Raw genomic sequence first — 23,930 nt, forward strand, 5'->3', positions numbered from 1 at the left:
CGACAGCCGTCTGAAGCACCCAGGACCAGAACGTGTCTTTGCTGAAATCCGACGCACGTACTGGATTCTGCGGGGAAGAGAGGCAGTCCGTCGCTTCCAAAGAACTTGTACAGAATGCCGCCGCTGGAAAGCAAAGCCTACAGTCCCCAGAATGGCTGACTTACCTGTAGCCCGCCTCCGTCTCTTTAAGCCTGCTTTCCACTCGACAGGCGTCGACTGCTTCGGGCCGTTTGAGGTCAGAGTGGGGCGGCGCACAGAAAAGAGGTGGGGAATAATATTTAAATGCCTCACTGTCAGGGCTGTACACCTTGACGTCCTGACCTCGATTGACACCGACTCCTTTCTAATGGCCCTACGTCGGTTTATTGCTAGGAGGGGAAGACCTGCCGAGCTCTACTCAGACCAGGGCACTAACTTTAGAGGTGGCGAGAGAGAGCTGAGCGAGGCATTTGCAGCAATGTCCGCTGACCTCCAGCTGCTCCTTGCCCCACAGAAAATTGACTTCCGCTTCAATCCTCCTGCTGCCCCCCACTTTGGGGGTGTGTGGGAGCGGGAGATCCGATCCGTGAAGACCGCCTTGTACACCACAGTCGGTGCACAGCCCCTACAGGAAGAGGTCCTCCGCACCGTCCTCATCGAAGTGGAAGGGATCCTGAACGCCAAGCCATTGGGCTACGTTCCATCTGATGTCAGCGATCCAGACCCCGTGACACCCAACTGCCTACTGATGGGGCGGCCTGACGCGTCCCTGCCTCAGGTCGTCTACCCCAAGGAGGAGCTCCTCAGTCGTAGGCGGTGGAGGCATGCACAAGTGCTTGCTGACCACTTCTGGGCCCGTTTCATTCGACTGTATCTACCTGGGCTACAGGCCCGGTCGAAGTGGCAGTCATCTCCAGCCGATGTCACAGAGGGCTCTGTGGCAATGATCGTGGACCCCCAGTTGCCGAGGGCCTTGTGGCCGACTGGGCACATTGTAAAGGTTCACCCTAGTCCTGATGGCCACATCAGGTCAGCAGATGTAAGGGTCAAGGACAGAACGTACACACGGCCAGTCGCCCGGCTGGTTATCCTGCCTGCCCTTCCGGCTGAAGACAGCAGCCACCCCCTTTGAGTCTTGTTTAAGTTAGTGTAGCCTTTTGAGTGGTGCAAATGTAACTTGTACATTTGGGGGCGGCTGTACAAAAGGCTCAGGACTTCTATTCTGTTTATTTCTCCTTTTCATGCTTATGAACTTTTAATTTGATATTCCCAGCACCTACGTTAAGACGCGAGACCTATTGTTTACTTTTGGCTGGCGCGCTGTTGAAGTAGCAACTTCATTGCTCTCCGTGTTGTCTGAGCAAAGTATACCCGGTAGCTTAAAGTGTGCGTCTATGAACGAAGTAAGTTTTCTAAAATGAAGTTAAGGCTGTATGTTAAGCTATGAAACGTGTTGGGAGAAGTGAATTGCCTGTTGCTAGTTTAAGCGAGGGAGAAAAAATGTTCGCACTTATAGCATTTACTACCGTGTTGGCTGACGTTATTATTAGCTGCTAAATTACGCGTATTGTGCCAGCACACAGACCTTTATCCGGCGCATATATGCCAAATGTGTTATTTGGTTTATCTGTATGCTTAGTTTGCTTAGTACTGCGTAAGGACATAGTTTACTGGTATTATCTAGCTGGTCATTTGCCTGCTTGTTGCTCGGTGATGCTGCAAGCTGACTAGCTTGTTAACTATGACACATGCATGCGTGCTACGTTGTAGCCCTATGCTTATTATTATTTCTCTTTATTTTCAGAACCACACACACTAGCCATCTACTCAATGTAGAGAAAGAACTGGAATATACACACACCTTGTTGCACTGTGATATCTTGTGGATAATACAAGTGATTGCATCCAATCCCGTCTCCTCATTCTGTGTCCTCTCTCACGTGCGCCCCTCCTGCCCTGAACATTCTGGCCTTGAAGTAGTGTTCTGGCCGACACTCCAGATTGTGTGCGGTGTTAAAATACGAACAGCCCTATACAGTCCTACCCATCCATAGAGTCTAACCCATCTACTAACCCTCACCCACACTAGCATTCGATTATGGTCAACGGTACCGAAAATGCCCGTTGCACCAGCCATCATAACAAATGTCCCAATATAGGATCGATTTAAACCTCTATATATTTTTATTTCACGTTGACAGTGTAGGCTATTATGTGTATTCCGACGCGAATTACATTTAATTGGGTTACGGCATTCACTTCAACCGAATGAAGTCAAATAGAAACGGCTCGAATTCCTTAATAAGGCTTCTTGATTTTCAAGCTAACTTTCCGAACAGCTGTTTTGTATTGAGTCCTTAAAATGCTACAACACGGTTTTTTTTTAAACCAAATAACATTGAACGTCATTGCAAGATATATGCAATACCAACTTTTGCCAGTAGATGGCAGTCGCGTATTAGAAATGGGAGAGTCATTTGCGACTTGCGTTGAAGTTTTAAGACTGGATATAATGAGTCTCCAGCGAAAATAGTGAACTATTATTGCTTAATGGATGTGATGACACTCCAACAATGAACATATGTGAAAAGTTGTAGCCTCAAAATCAGGCAATGTAGAATTTAATACCTTTATGAAATTATTTAATAAATAATTGTATTAAAACATGAACTGTTTGGGCAGCATTTCAAGTTAATTTTAAGGCTGACCATAGCCATACCATTCCAAGATATTAAAAATCAGTTCATAGTTGTGTGTCAGGGCTATAATATCATGCTGACCACATTTTGTGTGAATGTGATGAACCCCCTAGGAAGAGTATTTCAAAGTTTGGTACGTGAAAAAACACTTAAAAACACACAAAATCCAAAATAGCTCACTTCCTGTTGGGAAAACTTAAGGGATGCAAATGAGAAATGTGTGTGTCTTGAGGAGACCCTTATGCCTACCAGACGTGGTGCATTTACGTGAAAGTATATGTCCACAATATTAGAAAAAAGCCATAGGGGGCGCTGTGTAGCCACGCCCAGATGAATGTGGATATGGATGTGATTGCACTCCAAAAGTGAATATATTTGTAAAATATCAGCCCGATCAGATGATGTAGAACGGAATTAAGCCCACTTCCTGTTTTTGGGCGTAACGTGTGTATTATACGCCTCGCCATTGCCAAACCGTTTGAGATATCAAAAATCCTTTCGTCATTTAGGGTCGGAAATATTCTAAGATCATGATGACTACATTTGGTGTGAATGTGATGAATACCTTAGCAGGAACGCATACAAACATGATAAAAACCTCACGTCCGTTGCCAGATGGTGGCGCTATAACATTGATTTCTTCTTGGTATTTGGATGTGATTACACTCTAACAGTGAACATATTTGTAAAATATCAGCCAGATCAGACAATGTAGACCATGAATTTATGGCAACTTCCTGTTGGCGCGGCGTGACATGAAAATTGTACGCCTCGCCATGACCATACCGTTTGAGATATCAAAAATATCCTTTGGAATTAGTATCATGACTATCCTGAGACCGCCTTGACTACATTTCGTGTGAATTCAATGAACCCCCGAGGAGGTGTACTTAAAAGTGTAGTACGTGTAAAATGCACAAAATTCAAAATGGCTGACTTCCTGTTCACATATTTGATTCGATGCGAATGAGAAATGTGTTTGGCCAGAGGAGCCCCACTTGCATACCAAATTAGGTGAAGGTAGCTCAAAGTGCCTGTCCACAATAGAAGACAAAGCATTAGGGGGCGCTGTGGAGTCCCTCGGCCACGCCCAGGTCTGAGCATCTGAAACATCCTGAAAGCCAACAGTTCTCATGTGTGTGAAAAATTCTGTGAGTTTTCATCCATGGCAAGCACCTCAAAAATGCAAAATACATTGAAAAAAAAGAGAATAATAATTATAGGGGGCGCTGTCTAGCCACGCCCCGATTAATATGTATATATCTGATATTGTACTGCTACCGTGAACATATTTGTAAAATATCAGCCAGATCGGACGATGTCGAAAAAAAAGTCTTTTTTTTTCACGCAATATGTGTACTGTACGACTCGCCATTTCCATACCGTTTGAGATATCAAAAATCCCTTCACAATTTAGCGTAAGGACTATCTTAAGATCATGCTGACCGCATTTGGTGTGAATGTGCTGAATGCCCTAGCAGGAATGCATACAAATATGTTAAAGACCTCACTTCCTATTGCCAGATGGTGGCGCTATAACATTGACCTGTTCTTGGGATATGGATGTGATTACACTCCAACAATAAACGTATTTCTAAAATATCAGCCAGATCAGACAATGTAGACCATGAAATTATGGCCACTTCCTGTTGGCGCGGCGTGACATAAAAATTGTACTCCTCCCCATGACCGTCCCGTTTGAGCTATCAAAAATATCCTGGCAATTTAGCATCATGACTATCCTGAGACCATTCTGACCACAGTTGGTGTGAATGCGATGAACCCCCTAGGAGGAGTACTTAAAAGTGTAGTACGTGTAAAACTCAGAAAATCCAAAATGGCTGACTTCCTGTTTGGATATTTGATTAGATCCGAATGAGAAATGTGTTTGGACCGAGGAGCGCTATACGGCCACCCAACTAGGTGCAGGTAGCTCAAAGTGCCTGCCCACAATAGAAGACAATGCGATAGGGGGCGCTGTGGAGTCCCTCGGCTACGCCCAGGTCTGAGCATCTGAGAGCTCCTGACAGCAACCACTTCTGATGTGTGTGCAAAATGTCAAGACTTTTTACGCATGGCAATGCCCTCAAAAAAGCCCATTTGCCTGAAGAAAAAGAATAATAATAATAAATATAGCTGCAAGCAGCAATGAACGGGCCCAAGCACCATGGGGGCAACCGCCTTGGTGGCATAGTTCTGCCAATGACATGTTTCACAACATGTACACACTTTGGAAATAATCACCTTCCTGGACAACGTATAGTGTGCACAGGAATTCCCTTTTTATCAATGAAGATGTTGGCGCTGCTATTGGAACGCATCAATGATATAAGCCTCACTTCCTATTGCCAGATGGTGGCGCTATATTATTGAGCCATGTATGGTTTTTGAATTTGATTACACTCCAGAAATAAACATATTTGTACATTTTCAGCCACATCGGAAGACGTTGAGCGAAATGAAGGTCAATTCCTGTTTCCAGATGATGCTGCTTTAACATTGAGTCGTTTTTGGAATATGGATTTGATTACACTCCAACACTGAGCATCTGTGTAAAGTTGCAGTCACATCAGACATTGGAGAATTTAAGTATGACCACTTCCTGTTTGTCTGGCATGATGTGTTTTTTATGTGCCTGACCATAGCTATATCATCCCAGTAAATCAAAAATCTGTTTTGTCAGGACCATCCTAGCATCATGCTGACCACATTTACCGTGAATGTCATGAACCCATTGAAAAATAATGCTTAAGAATGCAATATAAGCCTCACTTCCTGTTGCCAGCGGGTGGCGCTTTGCCATTGAGCCTTTATTGGAAAATGGATGAGATTACACTCCAAAAATGAACATGTGTGAAGTTTCTGCCACATCAGACAATGTAGAATGAAACAAAAATTACTTCTTGCTTGCACATTGTAATAATATGCACCAGTCCTGTATGGAGAGCAGAGATGAATTAATTTCAATAGATTTTACAGCGGGAGGCACAATTTACGCTTGAGAAGTAATTCGGTTATAAATATGCACTCAAAATAAAACCATTGGCGTAAAGAAACTACTCAACTTTATTGTGGCCGCACCGGGGATGGAACCGAGGACCTTGTATGTCTTAATCCACTGTCTGAACCATTAAGCTGCCCTCTTATACACGTACGCCATCTATTGGCCAAAAGTTGTATGTTTCCTTTTATCTTGGTTAAATAATTTCTCTCCTAAGTGTCGGATAATATTGCAATAAACGTCTAGTTAGCCAGCATCATTCTTTTCCATTTCACCGGTAATTATGCTGCCTGAAACGCATTTGTTCAGCCAAATCTAAAGGAGATGCCAAGTCTCTGCCCTCAATCCGGTATTTCCATATTAAGTCAAAAATTCCTAGCGAAATTGTATGTTCTCTTAATTCGTGTTTAATGACAAGCAAAATAAACTAACATATCTGGCGATTTAACTGAAAGTTTTCTATTCATGTAAACAAACGTAGCTGACCTGTTTTTTGACTCACACAGACAGTGGACTGGCTAGCTGCTGTTAGCCAACGACCTGCATGCCATACCTTTTTTGAACATAACGGTCTCATGTTAACACAGAGTTCGACCAGAGCCATCTCAAACGTTAACGTTTCTTTTTGACTTTTGACTCTTTTAAATATATGCTACTCTCCTGCCAGTTAAAGACAGTCATTAAATGTCTTTAATATTTATTTCAGATATTCAATTCATATAATGAAAATAGATGCAAAGAAACGTCGGGCTGGGTGTTGTCAATACATTTTGTCACGTAGGCTGCAGCTGTAAATCATACATCGTTATGCCTACTGCTGCTAGAAAAAAACAAAAACCTATCGTTGAAAAATCACTTGAAGGAAGAAAAAAAAAAAGTACCACTTTCAGCAAATAAATGGAATCCCCGTATCAGAAATGGGGGGAAGTTACAGCGACGCAGTTAGTCTGTGAGTAGAATAGATTATGTAGACAACTTCACTGTTTCCACAAAGGAACCAAAAATGTGCTTTTTAACAGGACTTGGTCAGTGTAATGATATAAATGATAGCATTCGATTATGGTCAACGGTACCGAAAATGCCCGTTGCACCAGCCATCATAACAAATGTCCCAATATAGGATCGATTTAAACCTCTATATATTTTTATTTCACGTTCACAGTGTAGGCGATTGTGTGTATTCCGACGCGAATTACATTTAATTGGGTTACGGCATTCACTTCAATCGAATGAAGTCAAATAGAAACGGCTCGAATTCTTTAATAACGCTTCTTGGTTTTCAAGCCAACTTTCCGAACAGCTGTTTTGTATTGAGTCCTTAAAATGCTACAACACGGTTTTTTATAAACCAAATAACATTGAACGTCATTGCAAGATATATAGAATACCAACTTTTGCCAGTAGATGGCAGTCGCGTATTAGAAATGGGAGAGTCATTTGCGACTTGCGTTGAAGTTTTAAGACTGGATATAATGAGTCTCCAGCGAAAATAGTGAACTATTATTGCTTAATGGATGTGATGACACTCCAACAATGAACATATGTGAAAAGTTGTAACCTCAAAATCAGGCAATGTAGAATTTAATACCTTTTTGAAATTATTTAATACATAATTGTATTAAAACATGAACTGTTTGGGCAGCATTACAAGTTAATTTTAAGGCTGACCATAGCCATACCATTCCAAGATATTAAAAATCAGTTCATAGTTGTGTGTCAGGGCTATAATATCATGCTGACCACATTTTGTGTGAATGTGATGAACCCCCTAGGAAGAGTATTTCAAACTTTGGTACGTGAAAAAACACTTAAAAACACACAAAATCCAAAATAGCTCACTTCCTGTTGGGAAAAGTTAAGGGATGCAAATGAGAAATGTGTGTGTCTTGAGGAGACCCTTATGTCTACCAGACGTGGTGCATTTACGTGAAAGTATATGTCCACAATATTAGAAAAAAGCCATAGGGGGCGCTGTGTAGCCACGCCCAGATGAATGTGGATATGGATGTGATTGCACTCCAAAAGTGAATATATTTGTAAAATATCAGCCCGATCAGATGATGTAGAACGGAATTAAGCCCACTTCCTGTTTTTGGGCGTAACGTGTGTATTATACGCCTCGCCATTGCCAAACCGTTTGAGATATCAAAAATCCTTTCGTCATTTAGGGTCAGGACTATTCTAAGATCATGATGACTACATTTGGTGTGAATGTGATGAATACCCTAGCAGGAACGCATACAAACATGATAAAAACGTCACTTCCGTTGCCAGATGGTGGCGCTATAACATTGATTTCTTCTTGGTATTTGGATGTGATTACACTCTAACAGTGAACATATTTGTAAAATATCAGCCAGATCAGACAATGTAGAGCATGAATTTATGGCTACTTCCTGTTGGCGTGGCGTGACATGAAAATTGTACGCCTCGCCATGACCATACCGTTTGAGATATCAAAAATATCCTTTGGAATTAGTATCAGGACTATCCTGAGACCACTTTGACCACATTTCGTGTGAATGCAATGAACCCCCTAGGAGGAGTACTTAAAAGTGTAGTACGTGTAAAATGCACAAAATTCAAAATGGCTGACTTCCTGTTCACATATTTGATTCAATGCGAAAGAGAAATGTGTTTGTCCAGAGGAGCCCCACATGCATACCAAATTAGGTGAAGGTAGCTCAAAGTGCCTGTCCACAATAGAAGACAAAGCATTAGGGGGCGCTGTGGAGTCCCTCGGCCACGCCCAGGTCTGAGCATCTGATACGTCCTGACAGCCAACACTTCTCATGTGTGTGCAAAATTCCGTGAGTTTCCATCCATGGCAAGCACCTCAAAAATGCTAAATACATTGAAAAAAAAGAGAATAATTATTATAGGGGGCGCTGTCTAGCCACGCCCCGATTGATATGTATATATTTCATATTGTACTCCAACAGTGAACATATTTGTAAAATATCAGCCAGATCGGACGATGTCGAAAAAAAAGTCATTTTTTTGCACGAAATATGTGTACTGTACGACTCGCCATTTCCATACCGTTTGAGATATCAAAAATCCCTTCACAGCTTATGGTCATGACTATCCTAAGATCATGCTGACCACATTCCGTGTGAATGTGATGAATGCCCTAGCAGGAAGGCATACAAATATGATAAAGACCTCACTTCCTGTTGCCAGATGGTGGCGCTATAACATTGACCCGTTCTTGGGATATGGATGTGATTATACTCCAACACTAAACATATTTCTAAAATATCAGCCAGATCAGACGATGTAGACCATGAAATTATGACCACTTCCTGTTGGCGCGGCGTGACATAAAAATTGCACGCCTCGCCATGACCATCCCGTTTGAGCTATCAAAAATATCCTGGCAATTTAGCATCATGAATATCCTGAGACCATTCTGACCACAGGTGGTGTGAATGCGATGAACCCCCTAGGAGGAGTACGTAAAAGTGTAGTACGTGTAAAACACACAAAATCCAAAATAGCTCACTTCCTGTTCGCATATTTCCATCAATGCGAATGAGAAATGTGTTTGAATTGAGGAGCCACACATGGTTACCAAATTAGTTTCATGTAGTTCAAAGTGCCTGCCCACAATAGACAACAATGCAATGGGGGGGGGGGGTCAGCGCAATAGGGGGCGCTGTAGAGTCCCTCGGCCACACCCAGGTCTGAGCATCTGAGAGATCCTGACGGCCACCACTTCTGATGTGTCTGCAAAATTTCAAGACTTTTTAGCCATGGCAAGGCCCTCAAAAATGCCCATTTGACGGAAGAGAAAGAATAATAATAATAATAATAATAATAATAATAATAATAATCCTTCCAATAACAATAGGGTCCTTCGCACCCTACGGTGCTTGGGCCCTAATAATAATAATAATAATAATAATAAATATAGCTGCAAGCAGCAATGAACGGGCCCAAGCACCATGGGCGCATCCGCCTTGGTGGCATAGTTGTGCCAGTGACATGTTTCACAACATGTACACACTTTGGAAATAATCACCTTCCTGGACAACGTATAGTGTGCACAGGAATTCCCCTTTGATCAATGAAGATGTTGGTGCTGCTATTGGAATGCATCAATGATATAAGCCTCACTTCCTGTTGCCAGATGCTGGCGCTATAATATTGAACCATGTATGGTTTTTGAATTTGATTACACTCCAATAATAAACCTATTTCTAAATTCTAAGCCACATCAGAAGATGTTGAGTGAAATTAAGGCCGCTTCCTGTTGCCAGCAGGTGGCGATGTGACATTGAGCATTTATTGGAACATGGATGTGATTATAATCCAACATGGAACATATCTCTAAAGCAGGGGTCACCAACACGGTGCCCGCGGGCACCAGGTCGCCCCCAAGGACCACATGAGTCGCCCGCAGGCCTGTTCTAAAAATAGCACAACTCACTAGTGAGCTGCATCTAAAATTTAATTTTATTCTGTTGCTATTTATTTTTAATCACACTTGCATTTATATAGATTTAAAAATGACAATATCTTAAAAATATGTTTACTATCCATGAAGTTGAAAAGTTTAGGTGAACTCTGACCTACTCTAGTTCAAAGGTCAGTATTGTGCACGTGACAAAAGAAACTGGTAGCGCTTAGTATGACTCAGTACCCATGAAGTAGCTCTCAGTTTCAAAAAGGTTGGTGACCCCTGCTCTAAAGCGTCAGCAAAATCAGACGATGTGAAATTAAATGAAGCCACACTTCCTGTTCCCAGGAGGTGGTGCTATGCCATTGAGCCTTTATTGGGATATGGATGAGATTACATTCCAAAAATGAACATGAGTGAAGTTTCAGCCACATGAGACAATGTAGAATGAAACAAAAATAACTTCTAGCTTGAACATTGTGAGAACATGCTACAGTCCTGTATGGAGAGCAGAGATTAATTAATTTCCATAGTTTTTACACAGGGAGGCACAATTTATGCTTGAAAAGTCATTAGGCTATAGATATGTACTCAAAATAAAACCATTACCTTCAAGAAACTGTTCAATTTTATTGTGGCTGCACCGGGGATGGAACCGCTGAATTTGCGTGCCTTAATCCACCGCCCGAACCATTACGCTGCACTGCACGCTGATACACGGGTGCCATCTATTGGCCAAAAGTTGTATGTTTCCTTTTATCTTGGTAAAATAATTTCTCTCCGAAGTGTCGGATAATATTGCATGAAACGTCTAGTTAGCCAGCATCATTCTTTTCCATTTCACTGGTAATTATGCTGCCTGAAACGCATTTGTTCAGCCAAATCTAAAAGAGATGCCAACTCTCTGCCCTCAATACAGTATTTTCATATTAAGTTACCATTCCTAGCGAAATTGTATCTTCTCTTAATTCGTGTTTAATGACAATCTAATAAACTAACATAGCTGGCGATTTAACTCAAAGTTTTATATTCATGTAAACCAACGTAGTTGACCTGTTTTTTGACTCACACAAACAGTGGACAGGTTGGCTGCTGTTACCCCGTGCGTGTCATCTGGCAACGACCTGCATGCGATACCTTTGTTGAACATAACGGTCTCATGTTAACACAGCGTTCGAGCAGAGACACCTCAAAGGCTGACGTTTCTTTTTGACTTCATGTGTTCATGTTTTAAATATATGATACTTTCGTGCCAGTTAAAGCCTGTCTTTAAGTCTTTAAATGTGTTTAATATTTATTTTAGTTATTCAATTCATATAATGAAAATAGATGCAAAGAAACGTCGGGCTGGGTGTTGTCATTACATTTTGTCACGTAGGCTGCAGCTGTAAATCATACATCGTTATGCATACTGGCACGCTATGAAAATAAAAAAAACCTTTCGTTGAAAAATCACTTGAAGGAAGAAAAAAATGAAAGTACCATTTTTTGCCAATGAATGGAATCCCCGTATCAGAAATGGGGGAAGTTACAGCGACGCAGTTAGTCTGTGAGTAGAATAGATTGTGTAGACAACTTCACTGTTTCCACAAAGGTGATGTGCTTTTTAACAGGACTTGGTCAGTGTAATGATATAAATGCTAGCATTCGATTATGGTCAACGGTACCGAAAATGCCCGTTGCACCAGCCATCATAACAAATGTCCCAATATAGGATCGATTTAAACCTCTATATATTTTTATTTCACGTTGACAGTGTAGGCTATTATGTGTATTCCGACGCGAATTACATTTAATTGGGTTACGGCATTCACTTCAACCGAATGAAGTCAAATAGAAACGGCTCGAATTCCTTAATAAGGCTTCTTGATTTTCAAGCTAACTTTCCGAACAGCTGTTTTGTATTGAGTCCTTAAAATGCTACAACACGGTTTTTTTTAAACCAAATAACATTGAACGTGCAATTTATACTCTCCAATCAGCCTAACGTGCATGTCTTTGGACTGTGGGAGGAAACCGGAGTACCCGGAGGAAACCCACGCAGACACGGGGAGAACATGCAAACTCCACTGAATATTCAGACGAACACAAAGAGAAGTGTCAATACAGCATATGTATTTACCAATATGATTGTAAGAAATACACTTGCTCCTGGAGTTGGTCTGTTTAGCCAAGTTATTTCTGCTTTTTCCTCGAACGTAGATACAGTATACTAATATCGATTGTACGAGGACACCCAGTTTTAGAATCCTGGCTACGCCACTACACATCACGTATGTATCATTTTGAGATGCAATGGTTAGAGTACGGGAATTTACTAAAGCGCATATTGCTGATTATTGAAACGAACTGGAGAAGTTGAAGTACACACAGAATAAATGCACTTAATCATGACGTCCACTCATCTGCGCCATTTTCCGTAATGAACATTACATTACATTCACATGCAGTTGAAATTGTACTTCCCTCTAGGGTCTTTCAGCGAACTTATCCCTGGTTATGGGTATGCCTTGTTGTACGTCGCTCTGGATAAGAGCGTCTGCCAAATGCCAATAATGTAATGTAATGTAATGAACGTCATTGGAAGATATATGCAATACCAACTTTTGCCAGTAGATGGCAGTCGCGTATTAGAAATGGGAGAGTCATTTGCGACTTGCGTTGAAGTTTTAAGACTGGATATAATGAGTCTCCAGCGAAAATAGTGAACTATTATTGCTTAATGGATGTGATGACACTCCAACAATGAACATATGTGAAAAGTTGTAGCCTCAAAATCAGGCAATGTAGAATTTAATACCTTTATGAAATTATTTAATACATAATTGTATTAAAACATGAACTGTTTGGGCAGCATTTCAAGTTAATTTTAAGGCTGACCATAGCCATACCATTCCAAGATATTAAAAATCAGTTCATAGTTGTGTGTCAGGGCTATAATATCATGCTGACCACATTTTGTGTGAATGTGATGAACCCCCTAAGAAGAGTATTTCAAAGTTTGGTAAGTGAAAAAACACTTAAAAACACACAAAATCCAAAATAGCTCACTTCCTGTTGGGAAAAGTTAAGGGATGCAAATGAGAAATGTGTGTGTCTTGAGGAGACCCTTATGCCTACCAGACGTGGTGGATTTACGTGAAAGTATATGTCCACAATATTAGAAAAAAGCCATAGGGGGCGCTGTGTAGCCACGCCCAGATGAATGTGGATATGGATGTGATTGCACTCCAAAAGTGAATATATTTGTAAAATATCAGCCCGATCAGATGATGTAGAACGGAATTAAGCCCACTTCCTGTTTTTGGGCGTAACGTGTGTATTATACGCCTCGCCATTGCCAAACCGTTTGAGATATCAAAAATCCTTTCGTCATTTAGGGTCGGAACTATTCTAAGATCATGACGACTACATTTGGTGTGAATGTGATGAATACCTTAGCAGGAACGCATACAAACATGATAAAAACCTCACGTCCGTTGCCAGATGGTGGCGCTATAACATTGATTTCTTCTTGGTATTTGGATGTGATTACACTCTAACAGTGAACATATTTGTAAAATATCAGCCAGATCAGACAATGTAGACCATGAATTTATGGCAACTTCCTGTTGGCGCGGCGTGACATGAAAATTGTACGCCTCGCCATGACCATACCGTTTGAGATATCAAAAATATCCTATGGAATTAGTATCAGGACTATCCTGAGACCACTTTGACCACATTTCGTGTGAATGCAATGAACCCCCTAGGAGGAGTACTTAAAAGTGTAGTACGTGTAAAATGCACAAAATTCAAAATGGCTGACTTCCTGTTTACATATTTGATTCGATGCGAATGAGAAATGTGTTTGTTCAGAGGAGCCCCACATGCATACCAAATTAGGTGAAGGTAGCTCAAAGTGCCTGTCCACAATAGAAGACAAAGCATTAGGGGGCGCTGTGGAGTCCCTTGGCCACGCCCAGGTCTGAGCATCTGATACATCCTGACAGCCAACACTTCTCATGTGTGTGCAAAATTCTGTGAGTTTCCATCCATGGTAAGCACCTGAAAAATGCAAAATACATTGAAAAAAAAGAGAATAATAATTATAGGGGGCGCTGTCTAGCCACGCCCCGATTGATATGTATATATCTGATATTGTACTGCTACAGTGAACATATTTGTAAAATATCAGCCAGATCGGACGATGTCGAAAAAAAAGTCATTTTTTTGCACGCAATATGTGTACTGTACGACTCGCCATTTCCATACCGTTTGAGAAATCAAAAATCCCTTCACAACTTAGCGTAAGGACTATCTTAAGATCATGCTGACCGCATTTGGTGTGAATGTGCTTAATGCCCTAGCAGGAATGCATACAAATATGTTAAAGACCTCACTTCCTGTTGCCAGATGGTGGCGCTATAACATTGACCTGTTCTTGGGATATGGATGTGATTAAAGTCCAACAATAAACGTATTTCTAAAATATCAGCCAGATCAGACGATGTAGACCATGAAATTATGGCCACTTCCTGTTGGCGCGGCGTGACATAAAAATTGTACTCCTCCCCATGACCGTCCCGTTTGAGCTATCAAAAATATCCTGGCAATTTAGCATCATGACTATCCTGAGACCATTCTGACCACAGGTGGTGTGAATGCGATGAACCCCCTAGGAGGAGTACTTAAAAGTGTAGTACGTGTAAAACTCAGAAAATCCAAAATGGCTGACTTCCTGTTTGGATATTTGATTAGATCCGAATGAGAAATGTGTTTGTTTTTTTTAAACCAAATAACATTGAACGTGCAATTTATACTCTCCAATCAGCCTAACGTGCATGTCTTTGGACTGTGGGAGGAAACCGGAGTACCCGGAGGAAACCCACGCAGACACGGGGAGAACATGCAAACTCCACTGAATATTCAGACGAACACAAAGAGAAGTGTCAATACAGCATATGTATTTACCAATATGATTGTAAGAAATACACTTGCTCCTGGAGTTGGTCTGTTTAGCCAAGTTATTTCTGCTTTTTCCTCGAACGTAGATACAGTATACTAATATCGATTGTACGAGGACACCCAGTTTTAGAATCCTGGCTACGCCACTACACATCACGTATGTATCATTTTGAGATGCAATGGTTAGAGTACGGGAATTTACTAAAGCGCATATTGCTGATTATTGAAACGAACTGGAGAAGTTGAAGTACACACAGAATAAATGCACTTAATCATGACGTCCACTCATCTGCGCCATTTTCCGTAATGAACATTACATTACATTCACATGCAGTTGAAATTGTACTTCCCTCTAGGGTCTTTCAGCGAACTTATCCCTGGTTATGGGTATGCCTTGTTGTACGTCGCTCTGGATAAGAGCGTCTGCCAAATGCCAATAATGTAATGTAATGTAATGAACGTCATTGGAAGATATATGCAATACCAACTTTTGCCAGTAGATGGCAGTCGCGTATTAGAAATGGGAGAGTCATTTGCGACTTGCGTTGAAGTTTTAAGACTGGATATAATGAGTCTCCAGCGAAAATAGTGAACTATTATTGCTTAATGGATGTGATGACACTCCAACAATGAACATATGTGAAAAGTTGTAGCCTCAAAATCAGGCAATGTAGAATTTAATACCTTTATGAAATTATTTAATACATAATTGTATTAAAACATGAACTGTTTGGGCAGCATTTCAAGTTAATTTTAAGGCTGACCATAGCCATACCATTCCAAGATATTAAAAATCAGTTCATAGTTGTGTGTCAGGGCTATAATATCATGCTGACCACATTTTGTGTGAATGTGATGAACCCCCTAAGAAGAGTATTTCAAAGTTTGGTACGTGAAAAAACACTTAAAAACACACAAAATCCAAAATAGCTCACTTCCTGTTGGGAAAAGTTAAGGGATGCAAATGAGAAATGTGTGTGTCTTGAGGAGACCCTTATGCGTACCAGACGTGGTGCATTTACGTGAAAGTATATGTCCACAATATTAGAAAAAAGCCATAGGGGGCGCTGTGTAGCCACGCCCAGATGAATGTGGATCTGGATGTGATTGCACTCCAAAAGTGAATATATTTGTAAAATATCAGCCCGATCAGATGATGTAGAACGGAATTAAGCCCACTTCCTGTTTTTGGGCGTAACGTGTGTATTATACGCCTCGCCATTGCCAAACCGTTTGAGATATCAAAAATCCTTTCGTCATTTAGGGTCGGAACTATTCTAAGATCATGACGACTACATTTGGTGTGAATGTGATGAATACCTTAGCAGGAACGCATACAAACATGATAAAAACCTCACGTCCGTTGCCAGATGGTGGCGCTATAACATTGATTTCTTCTTGGTATTTGGATGTGATTACACTCTAACAGTGAACATATTTGTAAAATATCAGCCAGATCAGACAATGTAGACCATGAATTTATGGCAACTTCCTGTTGGCGCGGCGTGACATGAAAATTGTACGCCTCGCCATGACCATACCGTTTGAGATATCAAAAATATCCTATGGAATTAGTATCAGGACTATCCTGAGACCACTTTGACCACATTTCGTGTGAATGCAATGAACCCCCTAGGAGGAGTACTTAAAAGTGTAGTACGTGTAAAATGCACAAAATTCAAAATGGCTGACTTCCTGTTTACATATTTGATTCGATGCGAATGAGAAATGTGTTTGTTCAGAGAAGCCCCACATGCATACCAAATTAGGTGAAGGTAGCTCAAAGTGCCTGTCCACAATAGAAGACAAAGCATTAGGGGGCGCTGTGGAGTCCCTTGGCCACGCCCAGGTCTGAGCATCTGATACATCCTGACAGCCAACACTTCTCATGTGTGTGCAAAATTCTGTGAGTTTCCATCCATGGTAAGCACCTGAAAAATGCAAAATACATTGAAAAAAAAGAGAATAATAATTATAGGGGGCGCTGTCTAGCCACGCCCCGATTGATATGTATATATCTGATATTGTACTGCTACAGTGAACATATTTGTAAAATATCAGCCAGATCGGACGATGTCGAAAAAAAAGTCATTTTTTTGCACGCAATATGTGTACTGTACGACTCGCCATTTCCATACCGTTTGAGAAATCAAAAATCCCTTCACAACTTAGCGTAAGGACTATCTTAAGATCATGCTGACCGCATTTGGTGTGAATGTGCTTAATGCCCTAGCAGGAATGCATACAAATATGTTAAAGACCTCACTTCCTGTTGCCAGATGGTGGCGCTATAACATTGACCTGTTCTTGGGATATGGATGTGATTAAAGTCCAACAATAAACGTATTTCTAAAATATCAGCCAGATCAGACGATGTAGACCATGAAATTATGGCCACTTCCTGTTGGCGCGGCGTGACATAAAAATTGTACTCCTCCCCATGACCGTCCCGTTTGAGCTATCAAAAATATCCTGGCAATTTAGCATCATGACTATCCTGAGACCATTCTGACCACAGGTGGTGTGAATGCGATGAACCCCCTAGGAGGAGTACTTAAAAGTGTAGTACGTGTAAAACTCAGAAAATCCAAAATGGCTGACTTCCTGTTTGGATATTTGATTAGATCCGAATGAGAAATGTGTTTGGACCGAGGAGCGCTATATGGCCACCAAATTAGGTGCAGGTAGCTCAAAGTGCCTGCCCACAATAGAAGACAATGCGATAGGGGGCGCTGTGGAGTCCCTCGGCGACGCCCAAGTCTGAGCATCTGAGAGCTCCTGACAGCAACCACTTCTGATGTGTGGGCAAAATGTCAAGACTTTTTACGCATGGCAAGGCCCTCAAAAAAGCCCATTTGCCTGAAGAAAAAGAATAATAATAATAAATATAGCTGCAAGCAGCAATGAACGGGCCCAAGCACCATGGGCGCAACCGCCTTGGTGGCATAGTTGTACCAATGACATGTTTCACAATATGTACACACTTTGGAAATAATCACCTTCCTGGACAACGTATAGTGTGCACAGGATTTCCCCTTTGATCAATGAAGATGTTGCTGCTGCTATTGGAATGCATCAATGATATAAGCCTCACTTCCTATTGCCAGATTGTGGCGCTATAATATTGAGCTGTGTATGGTTCATGGATTTGATTTCACTCCAAAAATGAACATATTTGTACATTTTCAGCCAAATTGGAAGATGTCGAGTAAAATTAAAGCCACTTCCTGTTGCCAGATGGTGGTGCTATAACATTGAGCAATTTTTGGTATATGGATTTAATTACACTCCAATAATAAAAATATTTCTACATTTTCAGCCACATCGGAAGATGTCGAGTGAAATTAAGGCCACTTCCTGTTGCCAGATGGTGGCGCTATGCCATTGAGCCTTTATTGGTATATGGATGAGATTACACTCCAAAAATGAACATGTGTTAAGTTTCAGCCACATCAGACCATGTAGAATGAAATAAAAACAACTTCTTGCTTGCACATTGTGATAACATGCTACAGACCTGTCTGGAGAGCAGAGATGAATTAATTTCCATAGATTTTACAGCGGGAGGCACAATTTATGCTTGAATAGTCATTCGGTTATAAATATGCACTCAAAATAAAACCATTGGCGTAAAGATACTATTCAACTTTATTGTGGCCGCACCGGGGATGGAACTGCGGACCTTGCATGTCTTAATCCACTGTCTGAACCATTAAGCTATACTGCCCTCTCATACACGTACGCCATCTATTGGCCAAAAGTTGTATGTTTCCTTTTATCCTGGTTAAATAATTTCTCTCCGAAGTGTCGGATAATATTGCATTAAACGTCTAGTTAGCCAGCATCATTCTTTTCCATTTCACCGGTAATTATGCTGCCTGAAACGCATTTGTTCAGCCAAATCTAAAGGAGATGCCAAGTCTCTGCCCTCAATCCGGTATTTTCATATTAAGTCAAAAATTCCTAGCGAAATTGTATGTTCTCTTAATTCGTGTTTAATGACAAGCAAAATAAACTAACATATCTGGCGATTTAACTGAAAGTTTTCTATTCATGTAAACAAACGTAGCTGACCTGTTTTTTTGACTCACACAGACAGTGGACAGGCTGGCTGCTGTTAGCCCGTGCGCGTCATCTCGCAACGACCTGCATGCCATACCTTTGTTGAACATAACGGTCTCATGTTAACACAGAGTTCGACCAGAGCCATCTCAAACGTTAACGTTTCTTTTTGACTTTTGACTCTTTTAAATATATGCTACTCTCCTGCCAGTTAAAGACAGTCATTAAATGTCTTTAATATTTATTTCAGATATTCTATTCAAAAATGAAAATAGATGCAAAGAAACGTCGGGCTGGGTGTTGTCAATACATTTTGTCACTTAGGCTGCAGCTGTAAATCATACATCGTTATGCCTACTGGCTCGCTAGAAAAAAAACAAAAACCTATCGTTGAAAAATCACTTGAAGGAAGAAAAATATAAAAGTTCCACTTTCTGCCAATGAATGGAATCCCCGTATCAGAAATGGGGGGAAGTTACAGCGACACAGTTAGTCTGTGAGTAGAATAGATTGTGTAGACAACTTCACTGTTTCCACAAAGGTGATGTGCTTTTTAACAGGACTTGGTCAGTGTAATGATATAAATGCTAGCATTCGATTATGGTCAACGGTACCGAAAATGCCCGTTGCACCAGCCATCATAACAAATGTCCCAATATAGGATCGATTTAAACCTCTATATATTTTTATTTCACGTTGACAGTGTAGGCTATTATGTGTATTCCGACGCGAATTACATTTAATTGGGTTACGGCATTCACTTCAACCGAATGAAGTCAAATAGAAACGGCTCGAATTCCTTAATAAGGCTTCTTGGTTTTCAAGCTAACTTTCCGAACAGCCGTTTTGTATTGAGTCCTTAAAATGCTACAACACGTTTTTTTTTAAACCAAATAACATTGAACGTCATTGCAAGATATGCAATACCAACTTTTGCCAGTAGATGGCAGTCGCGTATTAGAAATGGGAGAGTCATTTGCGACTTGCGTTGAAGTTTTAAGACTGGATATAATGAGTCTCCAGCGAAAATAGTGAACTATTATTGCTTAATGGATGTGATGACACTCCAACAATGAACATATGTGAAAAGTTGTAGCCTCAAAATCAGGCAATGTAGAATTTAATACCTTTTTGAAATTATTTAATACATAATTGTATTAAAACATGAACTGTTTGGGCAGCATTACAAGTTAATTTTAAGGCTGACCAGAGCCATACCATTCCAAGATATTAAAAATCAGTTCATAGTTGTGTGTCAGGGCTATAATATCATGCTGACCACATTTTGTGTGAATGTGATGAACCCCCTAGGAAGAGTATTTCAAAGTTTGGTACGTGAAAAAACACTTAAAAACACACAAAATCCAAAATAGCTCACTTCCTGTTGGGAAAAGTTAAGGGATGCAAATGAGAAATGTGTGTGTCTTGAGGAGACCCTTATGGCTACCAGACGTGGTGCATTTACGTGAAAGTATATGTCCACAATATTAGAAAAAAGCCATAGGGGGCGCTGTGTAGCCACGCCCAGGTGAATGTGGATATGGATGTGATTGCACTCCAAAAGTGAATATATTTGTAAAATATCAGCCCGATCAGATGATGTAGAACGGAATTAAGCCCACTTCCTGTTTTTTGGCGTAACGTGTGTATTATACGCCTCGCCATTGCCAAACCGTTTGAGATATCAAAAATCCTTTCGTCATTTAGGGTCAGAACTATTCTAAGATCATGATGACTACATTTGGTGTGAATGTGATGAATACCCTAGCAGGAACGCATACAAACATGATAAAAACCTCACTTCCGTTGCCAGATGGTGGCGCTATAACATTGATTTCTTCTTGGTATATGGATGTGATTACACTCTAACAGTGAACATATTTGTAAAATATCAGCCAGATCAGACAATGGAGACCATGAATTTATGGCTACTTCCTGTTGGCGCGGCGTGACATGAAAATTGTACGCCTCGCCATGACCATACCGTTTGAGATATCAAAAATATCCTTTGGAATTAGTATCATGCCTATCCTCAGACCAAGTTGACCCCATTTCGTGTGAATGCAATGAACCCCCTAGGAGGAGTACTTAAAAGTGTAGTACGTGTAAAATGCACAAAATTCAAAATGGCTGACTTCCTGTTCACATATTTGATTCGATGCGAATAAGAAATGTGTTTGTCCAGAGGAGGCCCACATGCCTCCCAAATTAGGTGAAGGTAGCTCAAAGTGCCTGTCCACAATAGAAGACAAAGCATTAGGGGGCGCTGTGGAGTCCCTCGGCCACGCCCAGGTCTGAGCATCTGATACATCCTGACAGCCAACACTTCTCATGTGTGTGCAAAATTCTGTGAGTTTCCATCCATGGCAAGCACCTCAAAAATGCAAAATACATTGAAAAAAAAAAGAATAATAATTATAGGGGGCGCTGTCTAGCCACGCCCCAATTGATATGTATATATTTAATATTGTACTCCAACAGTGAACATATTTATAAAATATCAGCCAGATCGGACGATGTCAAAAAAAAAATCATTTTTTTGCACGCAATATGTGTACTGTACGACTCGCCATTTCCATACCGTTTGAGATATCAAAAATCCCTTCACAGCTTATGGTCATGACTATCCTAAGATCATGCTGACCACATTTCGTGTGAATGTGATGAATGCCCTAGCAGGAAGGCATACAAATATGATAAAGACCTCACTTCCTGTTGCCAGATGGTGGCGCTATAACATTGACCCGTTCTTGGGATATGGATGTGATAATACTCCAACACTAAACGTATTTCTAAAATATCAGCCAGATCAGACAATGTAGACCATGAAATTACGGCCACTTCCTGTTGGCGCCGCGTGACATAAAAATTCTACGCCTCCCTAGGACCGTCCCGTTTCAGCTATCAAAAATATCCTGGCAATTTAGCGTCATGAAAATCCTGAGACCATTCTGACCACAGGTGGTGTGAATGTGATGAACCCCCTAGGAGGAGTACTTAAAAGTGCAGTACGTGTAAAACGCACAAAATCCAAAATGGCTGACTTCCTGTTTGTATATTTGATTAGATGTGAATTAGAAATGTGTTTAGGCCGAGGAGTGCTATATGTGTCCTAAATTTTGTGAAGGTAGCTCAAAGTGCCTGCCCACAATAGATGACAATGCGATAGGGGGCGCTGTGGAGTTGCTCAGCGACGCCCAGGTCTGAGCATCTGAGCGATCCTGACAGCCACCACTTCTGATGTGTGAGCAAAATTCCGTGAGTTTTCATCCATGGCAAGCACCTCAAAAATGCACAAAACATTGAAAAAAAAAGAATAATAATAATAATAATAATAATCCTTCCAATAACAATAGGGTCCTTCGCACCCTACGGTGCTTGGGCCCTAATAATAATCTTTACAATAACAATAGGGTCCTTCGCACCCTACGGTGCTTGGGCCCTAATAATCCTTCCAATAACAATAGGGTCCTTCGCACCCTACGGTGCTTGGGCCCTAATAATAATAATAATAATAATAATAATAATAATCTTTACAATAACAATAGGGTCCTTCGCACCCTACGGTGCTTGGGCCCTAATAATAATAATCCTTCCAATAACAATAGGGTCCTTCGCACCCTACGGTGCTTGGGCCCTAAATATAGCTGCAAGCAGCAATGAACGGGCCCAAGCCCCATGGGGGCAACCGCCTTGGTGGCATAGTTCTGCCAATGACATGTTTCACAACATGTACACACTTTTGAAATAATCACCTTCCTGGACAACGTATAGTGTGCACAGGAATTTCCCTTTGATCAATGAAGATGTTGGCGCTGCTATTGGAATGCATCAATGATATAAGCCTCACTTCCTGTTGCCAGATGGTGGCGCTATATTATTGATCCGTGTATGTTTTTTGAATTTGATTACACTCCAGAAATAAACATATTTGTACATTTTCAGCGACATCGGAAGATGTTCAGCGAAATTAAGGTCAATTCCTGTTTCCAGATGATGCTGCTATAACATTGAATCGTTTTTGGAATATGGATTTGATTACACTCCAACACTGAGCATCTGTGTAAAGTTGCAGTCACATCAGACATTGGAGAATTTAAGTATGACCACTTCCTGTTTGTCTGGCATGATGTGTTTTTTATGTGCCTGACCATAGCTATATCATCCCAGTAAATCAAAAATCTGTTTTGTCAGGACCATCCTAGCATCATGCTGACCACATTTACCGTGAATGTCATGAACCCATTGAAAAATAATGCTTAAGAATGCAATATAAGGCTCACTTCCTGTTGCCAGCGGGTGGCGCTTTGCCATTTAGCCTTTATTGGAAAATGGATGAGATTACACTCCAAAAATGAACGTGTGAAGTTTCAGCCACACCAGACAATGTAGAATGAAATAAAAATAACGTCTTGCTTGCACATTGTGATAACATGCTACAGTCCTGTATGGAGAGCAGAGATTAATTAATTTCCATAGTTTTTACACGGGGAGGCACAATTTATGCTTGAAAAGTCATTAGGCCATAAATATGCACTCAAAATGAAAACAATTGGCTTCAAGAAACTATTCAAATTCATTGTGGCTGCAACGGGGATCGAACGGCTGAATTTGCGTGCCTTAATCCACCGCCCTAACCATTACGCTATACTGCCCGCTTATACACGGGTGCCATCTATTGGCCAAATGTCTCCTTTTATCTTGGTTTAATAATTTCTCTACGAAGTGTCGGATAATATTGCACGAAATGTCTAGTTAACCAGCATCATTCTTTTCCATTTCACTGGTAATTATGCTGCCTGAAACGCATTTGTTCAGCCAAATCTAAAAGAGATGCCAA

This window comes from Conger conger, chromosome 2 (genome assembly GCF_963514075.1).
Source record: "Conger conger chromosome 2, fConCon1.1, whole genome shotgun sequence".
Taxonomy (NCBI): domain Eukaryota; kingdom Metazoa; phylum Chordata; class Actinopteri; order Anguilliformes; family Congridae; genus Conger; species Conger conger.